At 45.8% G+C, this 12356-nt stretch overlaps 1 protein-coding gene across 1 annotated transcript in view; it reads right to left on the reverse strand.

Annotated features, from left to right (window-relative positions):
* nrg3b (neuregulin 3b) overlaps window positions 1-12356 on the reverse strand; it is a 98224-nt gene that overhangs the window by 48424 nt on the left and 37444 nt on the right. The window lies entirely within an intron of this gene.

Genomic DNA, 12356 nt, shown 5'->3' on the forward strand with positions numbered 1-12356 from the left:
AAATACAGCAGAACTGCCTGAGAGAAAGGGATGGAGTCACCTTCTTCCTTTCATTATTCTGCATTGTGTTATTGTTGTGTGATGTGTGTAAGTGCATGGGTCAGTCTCCGAGTGAGGAGTGCCCCTCTTCAGACAGCCATGACACTCCTTCCTGTTCCCTTACCGCACATTTCCGGCAGAGAGGGATAGTGGCTCTCGAGAAACATTAAGGTTACATCAGACAAACTCTCTGCTGAGATCTCTCTGCCCTTCTACTCTGAAAGGTTATGGAAAAATCCCCTTTTCAGAAATCCTGAAATCCTGAAATCCATTATTCCAGGGACTGCATGACCCTCCATCCCCACCACTCCACGTGTGTGTGCGTGTTTGCGCGTATATGTGTGTGTGTGTGTGTGTGTGTGTGTGTGTGTGTGAGTGAGTGAAAGTGCATGTGCAGTGTAACCAGCTACACACAGATTGAAAACAAGCAATGAAAATGGCTATAAAGGGAATAGCTAGCTGAACTGTGTGATGTGTGAGTGGATGCAAAAAAAAAAAAAAACCCAAAAGTGGCACAAAGCAGACCTCCCGATCCAAGGCAGCCAAGGCGAATTTACTGCCTCACCAGCTCCTGGGATCCCCTCATGGGCCTGCTGTCTTGTATGCTCCACAGCCACCAGAGCCACACACACACACACACCCACACAGCTCTGTTGAATTTGTTGTCCACCTCAACCAAGCAGTGAGATAGACACAGAATGGGACCCGTGGTAAAACACTTCTCTCATCATCAGTAGAGCCATCATCTCAGCCACCTTTGGGGGCAGATGGGGTATATGTGCGTTTAATTACAGCTGCTACGATTATGGTTATCCTCGGAGACTGCTCCACACTGCACCAACACTCCACTCCAAACCAAAGGCCTTCAGAGCAGCAGGGTCTCAGGAGCAAGCAATCACTGTCTCTCATTCTTTTTTTATGTCCCTCACCAGTAAAGCTGGACAGCACCACTGAGTCACACAGTGTTCAGTAAAGGTATCCAGCTCCAGTAAAGCTGGACAGCACCACTGAGTCACACAGTGTTCAGTAAAGGTATCCAGCTCCAGTAAAGCTGGACAGCACCACTGAGTCACACAGTGTTCAGTAAAGTGGTTCAGCTCCAGTAAAGCTGGACAGCACCACTGAGTAACACAGTGTTCAGTAAAGGTGTTCAGCTCCAGTAAATTGGGCCACATCACATATACTTGTTCCTTGTCTGTGACGTGCCACACCTTGTTCCTGTTAGACACGACCTCATTCCCTGTCCAGCACTCTTTACCACAGTAATCTGAAACCTGTGAGAATGAAAAACACACACAAACACACTTTTGAGGCGCTTTGGCTGCCCTGCTGCTGAGGCAGGAGCTGGTTTGGTGCTGTTATATTTTTTTCAGTCTCATGGACTCAAAATTCAAAAGAGAAATATGATTATGGATGCTGCTGGGTCAGGCGCTCCGACAGGAGAGTGAGGGTTCATGCAGCATTAGCCTTACAAAATGTGAAAATGTGGAAACGCACTAACTATTGCAGCTGATCGCCCCGCACAGTCAGTGTTCAGCTGGGGGAAGAAGAGCAGGCAGCAGGTCTGTCACCTGAGGGGAGGGGAGCCTGACACCGACAGCCCGAGGCACACCAGCTCAGCGCTATGTCTCATTCTGCAGATTCTGCTTTCATCTCTATGTGGAGCAGCATCTTTGGGACATTCAATCTAAATTTGAGCTTTTTTTCACTGTCGAACAAGCACTGCAGAGAAAGTCTGCATACTTGAAACTTGATATATTGTATAATGTTTCAGTAATATTACTAATAATATGATACATTTGACACTGAAATTATTTTTTAACGTACACTCAAAGCCATTACAGCGTTGAGATAAACAGAACTGAACTCATCTTTTGTGCTTTTTTTTTCTAAATACCAAATGAAGGTTGATTGATTGTGTTATAAATTAGTTGGACTGTCGCCTCTGTGCCATCGTTTTAAATTAAAATAAAATGAAATTAAACACAGAATGACCGGCCACTGCGGCTCCGTGGGATGTGGGAGCCTGAGAGGCAAAGCTAGCTTCAGAGGAGATCCCGAGAGTGTGCGAGTTCCCTCTGCTTCTCCGGGAGGTCTGCTTCATGCCACTTTTGCCTGTTTGGGTTTGCCTGGCTGCTTTCACACACTCACACACAGCACTCAGGCGGATCACGCAAGCTTTTCCGCTCTGCAGCGGGGAGCACTGAGCTGGGGACAGCCTGTTCCTAACAGCTCATCGATTGGCTGACTGCATGATTGGAGAAAACCCTGCGCTCTATCCACACACAGAGCACCAGAGCTTCTGCATCATTGCAGCAGGGTGAAGTTCCAGCTGAACTCTGTCCAAACGCTCCATAGCCTTCCCTTCCTCTCTACAGCGCTATCATGCTGCAGGACCACGCTGGTGCAGCTACCCATGCGTGGACAGAGACCAGCCCTAAACGCATCGCTGACATTATCATCTCAGCTCAAACAATGTTCCCTGGATGAAGGCCAAAATCTACCGGCAGGCAAAGAGGACACCTCTTTCACATGTTAAATGGCACTATGCCGATACATTGTGGGAAAATAGGCACCGCAGTTACTACAGCTACTTTATTTGAATATATTTATTCATCTCGGATGTCATGTTTCATGTGATTTCTAAAAGGCTGACAGTAGTTCCTCTCGGTGTGAGTCTCCGGTCAGGCACATGGCTTGTTTTTACATCAGATTTCTGATACAGCCCAGAACATGACACATCAAGCAAGACTCTGCAATTATGAAGACTTTCAAAAACTGTCCATTAAGGGTGTTTCCCAGCTGAGCTTACAAATTCCTTGGTGTTTTCATGAAAGATGAATTCATTGTGCAACTCTAACTGCGCCAGGACCTACAGGTGAGAGAGTTAGCAATCTCTGGTGCAATACATCAATGTATCATATATGTTAAGAGGAAGAAGGACAGAGTCAGACCCAACAGGAAGTGCACAGAAACAGCAGCATGTCTTCAGTGACTGGGAGATTCCTACATGCTGCAGAGAAGGACGTCCACAGAGGAGTCCTCGGTCAGCTGTTCTGCTGAAGGCACAGTGCTGCGGGATTAAACCTCTGCTTTTAATCTCTCCTCAGATCAGGGTCTGGAAACACCTGCCGAAGCCGGGAGAGGGTGTGTGGTCAGGGATGGACATGAGACAGGACTCCACAGCTTATTCAGGCTGTGCTGCACATCAATTCTTTACACTGAAATGCAGCTGAGCCTCAGGATATGACTGCCTGTGCACTTTACACTCTGTGCCGTCTGTACTGGAATCTGAACCCAGGAATTTCCTGGGTTCCCTCCATTCCCACCCCAATCCTGGGTCTGGCAGTCAGACTGTGTGAAGCTTCTGCTGAATGGAAAACCAAAAAAACCTCCCACCCACCCCTGAGTCATGACTCTGTCCTGCCCTCAGTTTAAACCTACTCCCCCACCCCCCACAGATTAAGGAGAGGGACAGATGCTGGTCACCCAGAAAGGTCAACGAGAGGTCAGCTTTCAGTCCGCAGGAGGCAAGACTTGACCTCCTCTTAGTCTGAGCCTTTCAGTTTGCTTAGGTATGGTAGTAAACCTATATTAATACTGAAAGCCTGACAATAATGATAAAAAAATGAATAATTCCATCACCTTGAGAGGCTTTTTTGTTTGTCACACTGCATCTCGTTTGGGGTCCGCAGTTTTGATCCTGTGGCACCAGTAGCATTTGGGTTTGGTCTCAGAAGGTCAGCCTCTCTCCTGCTCACTGTTGTCTGTAGGTTCATGGGTAACTTTTTACTTCTCATTGGCAGAAAGCACTCTAATTTCCTGCCTGAAACTCACAAACAGCTTGTGTTGGGCCTTTCCCTCTCACTGTCTCTCTCCCCTCCATATCCTGTCCCTCTCTGTCTCCCTCTCCCTCCCTCTCTCTCCCTCTCCCTCCACCTCTTCCTGTTCCCTTCCCTTCATCTCTACACAGTATGTTACAGTCTTATTTACAGTGTTAAATCTCCTCTGTCTGCCTATAATACTTTCCAGTCCAAACATACTCCATTAAGGTTCTTTTTCAAATTTGTCAAGAGGATAATTTAGGTAACCTTCACAGCAAACAATTTCTTCTAACATTTAGATTTTTTTAATGGTACAATTGAACAATGTCAAAACTAGGCAATTTTTGCAAATGGCTTTTTTAAAATGTCAGAATGCTAAGTCAACATTGGAGTTGAGTGTGTTTTAAAAGTGAATTTGAGCTGTAAGGAGTGCTCTTTAGCCCTGAGCGAATAAAAGAAAAGCCACATGTCCACAGAAAATAAGCAGGTCTGTGAGGTTTGAAGGTAGGCTGTCAGCTCTAACAGCGTGGATCAGGGCTTACAGTTGCCTGTCAATTCAGATCTGACTCCAAAACAAAAACCCACAACAACCAACTGCGGCCCCACAAATTCAATACTAAAAACCCACAATAGCTAATGGCAGCCCAACACAGACCAAACCCACAGCAGTCAATCATAGTGAAGATTCAGTCACCCACTCACCTATCGGTCACTCTGCCCTTTGAACATGGTCATATAATACATCTGTCTTATGACACGCTATAACTTTAAAATCACAGCATAATGCCTGTGTGACACACGGGGGAGAGAGGCCAAGGGAATTCTCCTCCTGGGGACAGAGGGACCTGGGAGGTAGAGCCACAGGTGAGGGAGAGGACAGGTAAGAAGAGCATGCAGAACGCACTCAGAGCATCAGTCACTGCGGCATCACAGAGAAGCTGCTCTCAGCTGCTTCCTTCAGTTAGGACAGGCAGAGAGGGCCTGAGAATCGCTGAATATCTTTGCATCCTCTTTAGCTATCAGAGGATGAATAATTGAACAGCTCTGGCGGTTGTGTGGCTGTTAGCAGCGCTCTGCGCTGGTGTAGATTAGCGGAAACAGCAGAGCATGGCACCGCACAGTGTCTGCCGCACACGCCTCTGAATACCTAACGCATGGTAATATGACTGCAGCGCAGTGCAGACCTCAGCAGCGCTCACTACAGGCTAATCTGGTCTGAAAACCACCCCCGTTAGCCACTCAAGCACATCCACGCACAAACACACACAACATCAAATCAACACAGCAAAGAACAAGACGCCATCCACATATCTGTGTGTGTGAGTGTGTGTGTGTGTGTGTGTGTGTGTGTAATTGAAGCAGCATGAGAATTTTCCCCAGGTTGAAATATTGTGCAGTGCAATTTAAAAATGTCTGCAGGGGTCAGGGAAGCTGATTGGCTGATTATTCATGGTAAATACGGGTTGCTGCCTCCTCTGTCTCTCTGTTTCCACAGTCCAACCTGAGCCCCTTCTGCTAGAGAAACACAGACACTGTTAACGGGAACCCAAGACTGACAGGAACACAAGCTGCAGGCCTTTAATCTCTGCCTGCACCCCCCACACACCCCCCCACACCCCTCCCACACTCTCACATCCTGCTAATTTCCACCTTGCGCCTTTCTTAATCTATCTTAGAGACCTCCTGCTGTTTCCTCCTCTGCTCAGACGTGAAAGTCCAATATCTTTCCCGTCCTTCTCTTTCTTCCTCTCTCTCTCTCCTCTATTATCCGTTCCTCCCACACACTCTTATTGTTTCCCTTTCTTCCCACAGCCCCCCACCCCCAGTGCCCCGGCTGTCACTCAGAGAGAGGGAGAGGAGGAGGAGACAGGATGCACGCATGGCTCACCTGCTGAACAATAAACGGTAACCTGCTTTAAAATGTGCTTCTGCTTCCGTCCTCATTTAACATTTCGGTGCATTATACTATTACTGGACTGTTAAACGGCAGAATGGCCTGATGTTCAGATGTTCCTGACTGAAGGCTGAGGGGGAGGCCATTTTACCCTTGATACCAGATGGATAGGTGACCATTCTGTTTCCACTCATGTTGCGAATAAAGCACTAACTCCCCAAAACACTGTGACAATGAAAATATTCTCTCCCCAAATAGTCTCTGTTCTGTGTATCTATATTTCATCTTAACTGCCTATAACACATGAACAGCATCATTATGTATGTCAGCACTAATGGCCTATAACACATGAACAGCATCATAATGTATATCTGCACTAATGGCCTATAACACATGAACAGCATCATTATGTATCGCTACACTAATGAGCTATAACACATGAACAGCATCATCATATATCTCAGCACTAATGACCTATAACACGTGAACAGCGTCATCATGTATCTCGGCACTAATGACCTATAACACATGAACAGCGTCATCATGTATCTCGGCACCAATGACCTATAACACATGAACAGTACCATTATACAGGGTGGTCAGCTCCAACCTGTTTCTGGGAAAATTTCTATTTAAATGTATGTTATTATTTAATGTCCAAGAATCAAAATCAACATGTATTGTTCATGTATTGTTGACGCTCCTCCCCAAAGTGCCCGTCACTGAAGGAACCTGCAGAATATCCCTTTATCTGCACAATCCATTTCACTCACATTCTGTCACCCAGGACCTCGAAACGCACCCATGATCGAACCGAGCTGCAGCAATGGGGCTATCACACCTGGCAAACGCAGCGTGGAGTGAGTGTCACACACTGCTGCTGGCTCTGAGGCAGAGTGTCTCCCTCTGAGCGGAGCTGTTCAGAGCAGCTCTGGAGGGGTAAGAGAGAGGGGTGCTGGTGGCCCCCTATCAGCCTCTACTCAGCTGTGGTTTTGGGGTATGGCCTGGTCCAGGATTTCTCTGTCAGGCATACTCAGGTCAGTCAGTCACAACACACCGCTTCAGGAAGTGAGGTCACTCAGACAGAAGATTCTGGCAAATAGAACTGGGCTGGGATCGGTTGGCAGCCAGCAGGAGCACCCGAAACCCAGCTCATGAACAGAACAGAACGTGGAACACTTTCAGTTTCCACATTCCACAGAAGCCTTTAATCTAAAGCACCATTGACACTGACACCATCGACTGGAGAGGACTGTTGTCTCTGTATGCCACTCAGACATGGCACCTCTCCAGAGAAGCGGTGTAGCTGCTGTTTCTCTGCTCTTAATCACCTCACAGTTTGATCCATCACTCTTCAGCTAAAGTACGTCCCTGCAAGAAACAAATATTAATCATCAACCTTTCATTTCAAAGTTATGCCTCTGAGTAAAACAGTGGCTGGAGAAATTTGAGTCTTTCGAAAATTTTAGCACTGCTTATAGCCCTTGTGTAAGAAGAATCTCTGCATAGACGCCTGAGAGAAAAGCAAAGCCAGTTTGAAACACTGAGTGGTTTGGAGACAGACTGGCTGTTCATTTCATGGAATGATGGATCTGAGCTTTTTGAGAAGTTTCAGAAGGAAAAGACATGCAGCCTGACTAGATATAGGGAAATAGTTGAAAATACCTATCACCTACAGTATGTACTGAACTCATACCACTGTCTTTAAAAGTTCTCTGTGCTTTCTGCATCTTGCCATGCCACACGCTCACTCTCTGTCAAACACAAAAATAACTTCAACTAAGCTTTGGTGAGTCGTGTCCAGCTAAGCTTTTTCTTGGTGAGTGTCCAGCTAATCTTTGTTGTGGTGATTCTTGTCGAGCTACTTTTTTTTTGGTGAGTCCTGTCAAGCTAAGCTTTTCTTGGTGAATCACATTGAACTAAGCTTTTCTTGGCAATTCGTGTAGAGCTAATTTTTTTGGTGAGTCACGTACAGCTAAGGTTTGTTTTAGTGAGTCATGTCCAGGTAAACTTTTCTTCGTGAGTCGTGTCGAGCTAAGCATTTCTTGGTGAGTCGTGTATTGCTAGGGTTTGTTTTGGTGAGTCATGTCCGACTAAACTTTTCTTGGTGAGTCGTGTCAAGCTAAGCTCAACATGGTTTTAGCTCATCACTGCATTTGTGCAGGCTGATCAGTTTGTAGGAATGAATTCGATCACAACATTGAACAAACAGACAGGCATGAACAGGACCCTCCCACAAGGTACTAGGGAAGTATCAGCTGGGTTAAATGCATGGATATCAAACTGGGCCAGTCAAACAGAGTCTTCCTCTACTGGCTGATTATTGTGCTGATGCTGAGAACAATAGTATTATTATACAGTCTGGGCTCTAATACAAACAACAGCCACTCCACTCACCTGCCTCTCTCTCTCTCTGCGCCCCAGCCTCTGTCTGTGAGACTGAACAGCTTGGAGAGAGAGTCTAAGAGCAGGAGGAGGAGGGAGAGAGAGAGAGAGAGAGAGTAAGAGAGAGAGAAGGAAGAAGGAAGTGAGAGGGAGGAGGGGGACAGAGGAAGGAGAGAAAGAGAGAGAGAGAAAGACAGATAGAGAAGGGGGAAAGAGTATAGAGAGGGAGACAGGGTGAGGCAGACAGAGAGAGAGGTGGGGGGTGTGGGTGTGCTACAGTAATGAAAGCGGACATTTGTGGAGAATTTATGTACAGCAAATTGAAAATGTAAATATGATCAGGTCAGATTTGTTCTCTCTAACGGCTGTCTCATGGCAGTGTGGTTATGAGTGGGAGGAGAAGAGAGGGAATCTAGTCAGACATCCACATATAAAGTCCCGAAACGATGAAGAATCACTGCTTTACTTTTCCTTTAAGTTTTACAACATACTAAAATATCTGGTGAATCATGCTGCTGCATCTTTATGTATTCTTTGGTAATTACATGGTTGTCATGGTTACATTTTCATACAGCTATAAACTACATGGAGATGAATAACATTATGATAACCCCAGACATGCATAGGTATGCCTCCCACAGAGAGAACCGCAGGCTGGGGTTATAAATGTCTATCTCCACATTGTAATCAAGGTGTACAGGAATAATGATGACGGCTTGCGTGGAAAAATGAAAAATGACATGATTTTGCCAATGAGATTTATGAAGACTATAAATACGCAAATTATATTTACACCGTTAGTCACTGTTGGATTTCAAACTATATCGCTGCTGCTAACCCACCCACTCTGCTCTCCTCCAATGGCAGCTCTCCCTCAGTGGAGGGCAGAGTTGTGATAGGAGCACTCTGATCAGTAGCTTCCCTCACCTATCCATCTGCAAGCTTCACGTCTCCGCGGTGAGGGAGAGGCAGGGAGAGATGCTGCTCCATCTGCTGCTGTTAACATGAAGTTAGGAGTCTGGGAGTCTGACTCTGTGTCTCCCTCCCTCTCTCTCTCTCTCTCTCTCTCTCTCTCTCTCTCTCTCTCTCTCTATCTATCTCTCTCAGACACCACTTTTCAGAACAGCAGGCTGGGCTCTGAGCCTTTTAGCCCATGGAGGGCAGAACAGCAGAGATGTGGGAGAGGTTAATGGGTATTCACGTTTTCATTATTGATTCAGAGTTTGTAACAGTCGCTTTAAGACATCAGATTCGATCTGTCTGTCCATATTCCCGCACAGCCATGGCTTCTCACTCGGGATCCTTCAGCAGCTTAAAGCCAGATGACCACCTGGCCCTTGGAGGAGCCCAGATCATGTCTGCCTGTTTCCCACTTCCATCAGCTCTCACCAAACAGATGTTGTTTCTGAGAGATTCTCTGGCAGGGAGCTGCTGTGTGTCTGACACACGGCTTTGGCTGGGCTCTGCAGACAGCACTACTGACAGCCCAGTCATTTCCCCATCAGCTCATTCCGTTTGAATGAGTGGAGCAAAATGTCAGGTGAGAAGAACAGATTCACGCCACTGTGTGTTTTAATCACTGTTCTCAGAGCTGCATTAGTGTTTAATGATTTACTCCAGTATTATTTGCGGTGTCCATCTGACTGAAGTGTCCCCACAGGCTTTCTGTGTCACATTTATCCCTAAAAGGAGGTGATATGAATTCTGATTGATGCCTTCATAGTGCATCATTATTATTAATGTGTTTAGCTGATGCCCTTCTGCAGGGTGACTTACACTGCTAACAGTTTAAAACTGCACACATTCAGTAACCCATGCAGACTAGGTTTTACTTAAGCTAAACAGGTGAAATGCCACATAAAGGAGTATGACAGCTGTGTCCCACTCTGGATTCAAACCCACAGACTCCCAGGGGAATGAACTCATCATTATAACCATGAGTAAATCCTGCACCCTGCAGTTAAAGCCATCTTAATTTACAATGATAATTCTGCAAATCCCAATGAAATAGAAGAGAGAAACTGATTAGAGCATCTTAAATTTACACATTATGAATCCTTTGCTGTCATTTCTGAAACAGTTGGCTTGAGCCGTTCTCAATGGCATCCAAATGCTGCTCTTCCTTTAACACCTACATACATACATACAGCTCTGTATGTGCTCGTGTGATTTAAACACCACAGTAGTGAACAGCTCTCTGTGTGCTGGTGTGATTTCAGCACCACAGTAGTGAACAGCTCTCTCTGTGTGCTGGTGTGATTTCAGAACCACAATAATGATCAGTTCTGTGTGCCGGTGTGATTTCAGCATGGTGCTAAAAAGTTGATTTCTTCTCATAGAGACTCCCTACAGTGCCAGCTTGTGCACGCCCTGAGAAACTCCAGCTGGCTGTCGCACGCTCAGGAGACCTGGCTGAAAGTGGGTGCTGGAAAAACTCACTACAAGCGCTGCGCCGCGCCGCACTCCAGAGAGACATGTGTCAGGACTGAGCAAACTCAACCAGCCCAGCGAATATGAAAAGCATAAAAAGATACAAACTCTGATCCATTAAATGCAAGCATGCCCCTGCTGTGTTTTTTAATTATTTCATTAAAACAAAATGGAGCTGCTGGGTCTCTGAGAGAGACTCCAGGTCAAGGAGAGTGCTGTTCTGTCAGCAGGGATGGGTTCTGGAAACAATAACTGATATTAAAGTACTCTGTACATCTGACTCACTGCAGGGACCTTTTCAGAAAAAAACTACTCCACTTTAAAAAGACCTGCTGTAAACAGCACAGGAGGGATTACTAGAGAAAGCAGAGGGATTAATCTACAAAATCTCCGATCTATGACTAGAACTGAGCTTTTCAAATATGCAATTTTCTGCATTATAATTTTGACTGGAAAAATACACTAACACATACATTGAGAATGTTTGTATGAGAGGCACAGCAGTAAGAGTAACATTCTGTTCAGCTAATTCAGCACAGGGTTGGGCATGAGGCGGAGATATGATAATTATTGTGATGTTCATGAGCAGTATGTGAGACACACTCACGAATGGTTCAGCAGGTATGGTCACATTAAACACACAGCACAGAGACATCAGTATCAACTGCTGGCTGACCTCTAACTGTCAATCATCTCATCAGTCTATAATAAAATAAGACATTAAAGTTTAAAAATCGCCTGGTGTTAAAATGGTGTTAAAAGCGTCCTTCTGCTTAAGGCCAACTTGCTGAAATGAAAACATAGCCTGTGATGCACTCCTGAGATAGTGGCGTCACCCCTTGCTGAACTGCAAGATTTCTGGAGTGTAATGCATTTGAAACGGCTCTTCTGCCCTGTATCTGATTTCACTCCAACAGGATGCACTGTAGCAGGGCTTTAGCCCCCAACAGCAGACCACTAGAACGCTGAACTCCCCTACAACTGGAGTGACTACTCCTTATCTGTGTGATTCACACTAACGGCATCCGCTTCCAGCACAGATCTACAGAATAAACACTGATGTCTTCTAGTGGCCCTCCATGCATAAGATGTGTTGGATTTAAACAGAGAGAGAAGAGAGAGGGAACTTCTAAGTATAAGAGTGAAATATTATGGCTGCCAGTGTATCCTGACTCCCAAAACTGGGCAAAAGCCCAATGGCAAACATTCAGCTGGAACAGGGCTGGAAAATTCAGGAGTCACAGAAATGTGCACAGTGTCTGCAGAGCTCAGCTCGACATCTTCTTCCTTTGTGTTTGCATCCAAAGGACAGAAGCCCAGTTCGAGCACCACCTGAACCCAGCCAACCAGAACACTGTGAGCACAAAGCCCTTCTGAGCAGCCCAGCCCGCCCAGAGAACAACCCTCTGGGCCAGAGAAGCCTGCCTGCTCAAACCAAAGGACATCAGATCCTAATCAATAGCAAAACCATGCTGAAACCAGCTGTAAATATAATTCACAAAAACTAAAAAGACAGATGAAGATTGGCTAGAGTAAAATTAAAAAGATGAATCTGAATGAGTCTGGGCGCGTGTGGGAGAGAGAGATATTAGAGCTAATAGGTTAATATATTTCTGCTGAGGACAGAGAGGACAAATCATGCAGGAATTGTCTGAGCTTCTTTAGGCTGATGCGGGTGCTGAGCTAACAGGCGATTCAGACACAGTACCAAACACACTCCTGTACTAAAGACCGGTGTTATCTACAGTAATATACACAATAAAAGACCAGGATACTGTACTGAT

Source organism: Megalops cyprinoides, chromosome 1 (genome assembly GCF_013368585.1).
Source record: "Megalops cyprinoides isolate fMegCyp1 chromosome 1, fMegCyp1.pri, whole genome shotgun sequence".
Lineage (NCBI taxonomy): Eukaryota > Metazoa > Chordata > Actinopteri > Elopiformes > Megalopidae > Megalops > Megalops cyprinoides.